The 7,873-nt window shown below is 41.1% G+C and overlaps 1 protein-coding gene across 1 annotated transcript in view; it reads left to right on the top strand.

The window, feature by feature from the left end:
* The window catches only part of LOC106870530 (mothers against decapentaplegic homolog 6), a 107,605-nt gene that overhangs the window by 91,876 nt on the left and 7,856 nt on the right, over positions 1-7,873 (top strand). The gene's annotated exons all lie outside the window — the stretch shown is intronic.

Below are 7,873 nucleotides of genomic sequence, written 5' to 3'. Positions count from 1 at the left end.
TATATATATATATATATATGCCGTTGGGTTGCAGCCATGCTACGACACGGCTTTCAAAAGCAAACGTTCCGATGTCAGGAATCGAACCCGGGCTGCAAGCACACAAACACAGTGTATGTATGGTATGAAACAATTGTAAAGTTGTTTAGTGGCAATGCAGCTTTGATCGAGCAGGCCTCCGATCGAAGGCGTTCCAGCAGCGACCGCCTTGCCTTTTTGTATTGTTGGGGGGGGCCTTTGGATCAGTATTGTTGGTCATTTAAGTTGGTCGGGTTTCATTAGAGTGTCGACCCCGGTTGGACCCAGATTGAACAGACCTACGTATATACCCTAAGACATTTTCTTCCGTTACCTTCTTGCCTTCTCGAAGGATACATCGGGACAAACATTATCCTATATATTCTTGTCCCTATTTCTTTGACGGCAAGGCGCGTGGCTTGATGGCTATTTAGCTATTTTTAGCAGGTCGTGCGACCACGTAGAAGCTTCCTCTTTGTGCGTCTATGCTGTAGTTTGGTCCTAGGTCGAACCTCGATTGAGCAGATCTATAGCTAAAATGCATTCCTGTAGTAACCACCCTGCTTTTTGGTGTATTTCAGCTCCAGAATGCATTATCCATATTGGGTGTGATTTGTTTGGAGATTTGACTGCTGTTTCTAGTATATCAGTCGACCACGTTAAGGGTATCTCTGTTTCCGTGCATGTGTGTGGAAGTTGTTTATTGTGTACATGGTTAGTTATGTGTGTGTGTATGTGGTCGTATTTATATACAAACGTGTGTTGGTTCCTCTAAAACTTTTTCATCTCCCTCATCCTGTGTGTGTATACCTAGCGGGTGCTGAAAAGTTCCTAGTCTTAAGGGTGTCGCGAACCTTCCGAATTCTTTTGACGGGGCTTAGAAAAACTGAAGGGCCGCTGCACAAAGTGTGTGAATCTGAGAACGGAATATGTTGAATAAAATCATAATTAACTAACTGATCCTCTTGTATTTTCTTTTACCCAAAGCCAGGAACTTTTCAGCGCCCCTCATATCTATCTATATATATATATATATATATATATATATATATAGGGAGAAGAGTGCCATAACCAGTTCCGTGAAATGTATATAGTGTGTGTAGGGTATTATATACGTAATGTAAAGAATATATATACACACGAACGCGCACACACGTTCACATATATATATATGTACACACACAACTGTATTTATTTTTGTGTAAGGTGTGCGTGTATGTATATGCGAAAGGTCTGTCTAAATGTTGTTTGTGTGTGGTGAGAGGAACCCCACTCGCTCTCTTTAGCTCTCTTTTCCTTTCTCTCTCCCTCCCCTAGTGCCACAGGCTCCTGGCAGTCTAGTTTCTGTGATAGCTATTGGTGCCACATTGGCTCTCTGGAAGCTCTTGGCTGCTGTTGTTGCTGGTGCTGGTAGAGGTGGTGGGTTGATGGATGGGTGGGCGGTTGGCGGGCGGGTGAGCTGGTTGGCTGGTTAGTCGGCTGGCTGGCTGGCTGGTTGGTTGGTTAGCTAGGGATAGTTTGGTGTTGAGAGTAGCGTATTTATTAGTGGCGGTGCTAGTAGTGGGAGCTTTTTTGTGTTAATATTGTGATGATGATGATGCTGATAGTTGGGATAGTTTGAGAAGCAAAAAGTGGTGGCGGCGGCGGTGTAGAGCTGTTGCCGCGGTGTTGATGTAGGTATATAGAGAGGTGTGTGTGCCTTCTTTGGAGAGGGGTAAGAGAGACTTTGAGTGCGGTGGAAGCGAAGGGTTAGGGTAGAATGTGGTAAATGTTTCGTTTTTAGCCCTAGGTCAACCCTGGTCGTGCTGACCTTTTTTTATTTTAGGAGACATTCCAACAATACCCATCACATTTTGTAACAAAAAAAAAAATTTTGTCATGGCGGTAGTAGGGAGATTTGGTTGTTATTTCTAGCATGTTGAGCGACCTCATAGGCGCTCCCTTGTTGACTCCATATTTTTTAAAGTTGCTTGCGGTTTGGTGTGGTTACGTTCGCTCCTCACCCCCCGCCGGCTTTCGTCCTTTCATCTTCCGGGGATCGGCAATTGTTGTTGAACGTACCAGTAATGTACTTGGGATGAGGGGGGTTAGGGTGGGGAGTGAATTTTAATTTAATTCCTTCTCTATCCGTCGAATTCTGTTTCTTGTCTTTCATATTTCCTGAGTTCTTCGAAAATAACTAAATGCCAGTCAAATGTGTGTGTGTGTGTGTGTACTAGAGTTTGATATAATCCTACTGTTCCACTTCCTTCAAAAGTGGGGTGGGGGTCGTGGGTTAGACGTGGTGGTTTGCTTGAGCTGGCAGAATCGTTAAGAGCGTCGGAGAAAAAATATCTTGTAATATTCACTTGTTCTGGGCTCTTTTATGTTCTGAGTTCAAATTCCACCGATGTACACACACACACACACACTTTGCCTTTCGTCCTTCCGGGATTGTTAAAAATACCAGTCAAATACTGAGGGTTCAATGTAAATAATCAACTAATCAATCAATCAATCAATCAATCAATCCATTCCGTCCTCAAAATTGCTGGCTGATCTTTTCGATTTGGAATAATAATAATACCTTTTCTTTAGCGATTATGTAGTCGGACGAAGTCTTTCATGTTAATTGCGATAAATCCAAACTTTTTCTTTTCTTTTTCTTTTCTGAGAAATTAATAATTAAAAAGTTACTCAGCTCTCTCACTCTCTTTCTCATCCCTTTGGAATTTCAACCAATCAGATCACACAGCCAAGCAGCCAATCTCGTCACGCCGGAAGTTGGAACTGCCATGTGTTTCCATAGCAAAAGATCTCCGTTATTGTGTAGTTAGCGGGCCTTATAAGATCTATAATATAATTAGAAATAGCAACCAAAGTTCCTACAGATCGCAGTCTTACTGGGAAGTGTGTTCGACCGACTTTGCTAGAAATAGCAAAGAAATGTCTCTTAAGTAACTACTGGATGGCGGCCAGCCCTGGGACTTAACAACAAAAAGTGTCTGCACTACTACTACTACTACTACTACTACTACTACTACTACTACTACTACCACCACTTCTACTACTATTACTACTACTACCACTTCTACTACTACTACTACTACTGTCTGGTAGCTGAGGTGATGTAGGGGCGGTAGCGGTTGTGGTGTATTGGAGATTTTGTTGCGGTGGTGGTACATGCAAGGCTATCAGCATCATCACATAGTAGTAGTAATAATAGTAGTGGTGGTGGTGCAGATAATTTTGTTGTTTAGCCCTAGGTCAGTCCTCCTCCAGTTTGTGAGCCAGATCTGGCCTCTCACACATGTCCTACAATGTTTTTCTCAAAAAGTATCCAATCACATAATTGAAATCTCGAAGCAACATGCTAATTAATAATTAATGCGTGATTAAATTCAAAGTAAAGACCCCCTTCGGTCATGAATGACCATGGGATTGCCCCTGGAAAGTTACCCACTGAGGCACAAGTCCAGGCAAGGTTTGTTTGTGGAAGACCCACAGTCGCCCATGCATACCAGCCACCCGCCCACCACCCACCACCCACTTTTCATGCCACCGATGTTATCCAAGGGAAAGAGAAAGGCGGATACAGCTTGGCGCCAGTGAGGACGTCACAACTCATTTCTACAGCTGAGTGAGCTGGAGCAGTGTGAAATAAAGTGTCTTGCTCAAGAACACACGACACGCAGCCTGGTTCAGGAATCGAACTCACTACCTCTGGATTGTGCACCATTCAGCCATGCACAAGGTGAATAAATAAGCATTACATTTGATAGAATAACCTGAACGCTATAGGGTTTTAAAAGCTTTCCTGAATTATAAATTTAATTATAAATTTCTGTAAAAATAGTAATTTTCAAAATTAGCATGTAAAAAAAAAACTCTTTCATTTGTTTCAGTCATTTGACTGTGGCCATGCTGGGGCACCATCGTGTAGGGGTCTTTTAGCTAAACAAACTGACCCCAGGACTTATTTTTAATCCTGTTACTTATTCTGTTGGACTCTTTTTCTTTTGAACTGCTAAATTACAGAACCATAAACACACCAATGCCAGTTGTGATGCAGTGGTGGAGGCCAAACATACGAGCATACACAATATTATTTAGTAGATACACACACACACACACACACACACACACACACACACACCAGGTTTCTTTCAGTTTCCTTCTACCAAATCCACTCACAAGGATTTGGTTGGCCTGAGGCTATAGTAGAAGCCACTTACCCAAGATGGCACACTGTGGGACTGAACCCAGAACCATGTGGTTGGGAAGCAAGCTTCTTGCCACATGGTCACACCTGCGCCTGTGGAAGGAGGATCCTAACACACTGAATTCATCGGATAATAGTGTGAGAAACCTGAGATTTTGTTTGTGAAGATGCACCTCTTTACTGCGTGAACAATTTAGATGAAATTCAGGCTGAAGTTACAGCAGGAGTCATAATAAAAACCACTTGAAATTTACATTGGAGAAGGTCTAGACCAATGATGCTCAACCATTGTTGGTATGGCCACCATCAATGGATGAAGCTGGCATGCATATATATATATATATATATATATACACAATGTGTATAAACACTGCAGTGTTCTTGTGGAACTGCGGTGTTCTTGCTGTAATCAGAGTATTTATATAAAGGCTGGCCAGTGCTTTATGAATGAATCTGGTAGATGAAATCTGTGAAAGTGCTCTCATCATATATGTGTGTATGTGTGTTCTGTTTTGTGTTTGTCCTGCCTGTCGAACACTTGACAACCAGTGTTGGTTTTGCTTATGTCCTCCATAACTTAGTGGTTCAGCAAAGAGACTAGTAGAGATAAGAAGACCAGCAGTCACCCACTGGTGCCAAGCCGATACGGCTTGGCACCAGTGACGTCACAACTCGTTTCTACTGCTGAGGGAACTGGAGCAACGTGAAATAAAGTGTCTTGCTCAAGAACACAACACACAGCCCGGGTTGGGAGTCCAACTCACTATGTCATGATTGTGAGCCAGGCGCTCTAACCACTGGGCCATGGGCCTTTACTAGAAATAAGAATTTGAGGCGATTTGTTTGGTGAAGCCTTTCAAGACACTGCCCCTGCATGTTCATGATCATTGGATTGAAAACAAGTACAAGGAAATGATAAATTAAAACATATTTGCATATTGGCTGAAGGCATTATTTCCATGTACCGAGAGGTTTTGTACAGTTGGTACCAGTTTATGGTACAACACACTTTGTCACTGTGACTGCGATAGATTATCTCAGGCTTGGTAGCAAGTATTGTCAGCTAATGTTAACTGCATGAAACTTTTAGTTATGGGGAAATAATCTGGGTTTACTCCAGAGACAAAATTCCGATACAAGAATTTTGTTGTATGTAGTAAAATTTTTGTATTGAAATTTTACTACTGTGCAATGGAGTCATTTGCATTCTTACAAGAAAACAAGAGAGTGGGAGAGGCTATTCATATAATTGGTGGCATGGCAGACAGAATTCTCTGTGGTATTTCATGATGTCCCTTTGCATTCCGGAATGGAATCCCATCTGAGTTTTTTTTTTTTTTTGCATTCGAGGGTCAATAAAATAAATGAGTTGTGTGAGCAATAGTTTCATTGTAAACAACTGTTCTCTAGAATGCGGTGCTGCTGCATGGTCGCAGCCTGAATGAAAAAGTGGAGGGTGGGGGACAAAAAAAATCCCCACATTTATCAAGGATGGGAAACTCAAAAGAAATTTCAACTGAATGATGCGTCTACTCTAACACATGTATTGAGTACTTTTTATCTCATTTGTAACTTGTAAACTGTAAATCTCTTCGTACGTACACACAAGCTACAGGGATTGCAAAATGTATGTATATATATATATGACACACGCATATATATGTGAATAATGTACACACACACACACACACGCATATATACATGTGTGTGTGTATGTATGGTGTCGGTATAAGAACACATGCATACAGACACATACTCACACTGGTTATAATATATAAATATACAAAGAAAGGGGTTTTGTTTGTCTCAGTTGCTATCCATTTAGAATGTGTGTGTGTGTGTATACAGTTGGTCTATATATTCCTCTACTATGCACCAAGCAAATCCTTTTCCTCCACTGCCTCTCCTCTCCCCTCCCTCTCAAACTCAACACTAAATGGAAAGAAGTATGTCTGTGTGTGTGTGTGTGATGAGAGTCAGCCAGCTGGACTGGTGCCAAGATGCTCCTATTTATCTATTACAGTAACTGAACAGTGGAGGCGGTGGTTTGAAGCATGTTGTGGTGGTGGTGGTGTTGGTGTTGGCGGTGGTAGTGGTGGTAAACATGTAACTGGTGCAGTGGTGGTAGGGTGTAAGCATATACTGATGTGGATATAGGATGGCAGCAGTGGTGGGGCGAAGATGGCTGAGACAGAAATATGCCTGGCTAAAGGAACATATATATATATATATAGATAGATAGATAGATAGATAGATAGATAGATAGATATACACACACACATTATTTGCTTTTGTCTTGTTCGGTTCTGAGTTGGAATCGATTTTGAGGGTATGCCTAGGTCTGTCAGTAAATGAAGTACCAGTAATACGCTGTGGTCAGTTTGTTTCCTCTCTCTCTCTCTCTCTCTCTCTTTAAAAAAATTGGCCTTCAGTTGCAGTCAAAATAAATCATAATCGTCGTGTGTGTGTGTGTGTGTCTGGAGGGGCCAGAGTTAGTGAGTTCACATTCCACTGGGGTGTCTGACTGGCCTTTCATCCTTGTGGGGGCCAGTTTTGAGTGTGCGGCTCTACCCATCTCCTTGTGTATAAACATCCACTCAAATTCTTTATTTTCCTGACTGTTGATAATCATTATTGCTTTTATTGTCTGTGAGAGAGAGAGAGAGAGAGAGAGAAAGAGGGACAGACAAAGAGATTGCTATACATGATGTACCAAATTGTTACGATCAAATTCTTTTTAGTATACGTATGCATGTGCCCCGGCATATGTGTATTGTTTATATTGTTTAATTCTATATGTAATAACCATGTACTTCGTCAAGAAGTTAGTGCCCAGCCATGCTAAATCAACCAAGCTCAAATTCCACCAGAGCCAACTTAGGTTTTCCCCCATTGTTCTGGAATGAGTAGAATTGGTATCAATAATGTAAGAGGCTGGAGAGAGGCAGGGAATTATTTCAGTTAGTGACATTGTTGTTCTTTCTCTCTCACCGTTCCAGTCCTGATACAAATTTGTGGTTTACGTCAAGGCTAGAAATCATTACAATTAACAATATCATTCCCACTCATCGCCACTCATTAATATTCTCATTTATGATTATGATTATTGTCATCATTAAGGTAACGAGCTAACAGAATTGTTAGCACTCCAGACGAAAGGATTAGTAGCATTTTGTCCATTTGTACGTTTTTGAGTTCAAATCCTACCATGGTTTACTTTGCTTTTTGTTCCTTCAGGGTCAGGAAAATAAGTACCTGTTGATGAAATCAACTATACCCCGTTTTCCAAAATTTCAGGCCTTGTGTTTATAGCAGAAAGAATTATTAATGTTATTATTATTATTATTATTATTATTATTATTATTGTTTTTATAAGGTGGTGTGCTGGCAGAATCGTTAGCATGCTGGGCAAAATGCTTAGTGGTATTTCATCTGCTACTACATTCTGAGTTCAAATTCCACTGAGGTCAACTTTGCTTTTCATCCTTTCAGGGTTGATAAGTACCAGATGTACACTTGGGTCGATGAAATCTACTTAAACCCTTTCCCAAAGTTGCTGCCCTTGTGGCAAAATTTGAAACCATTATTATTATTATTATTATTATTATTATTATTATAAGGCGGCGAGCTGGCGTTAGCATTAGCATGCTGAGC

Source organism: Octopus bimaculoides, chromosome 14 (genome assembly GCF_001194135.2).
Source record: "Octopus bimaculoides isolate UCB-OBI-ISO-001 chromosome 14, ASM119413v2, whole genome shotgun sequence".
NCBI lineage: Eukaryota > Metazoa > Mollusca > Cephalopoda > Octopoda > Octopodidae > Octopus > Octopus bimaculoides.
This window is presented reverse-complemented; position numbering and strand designations above follow the sequence as displayed.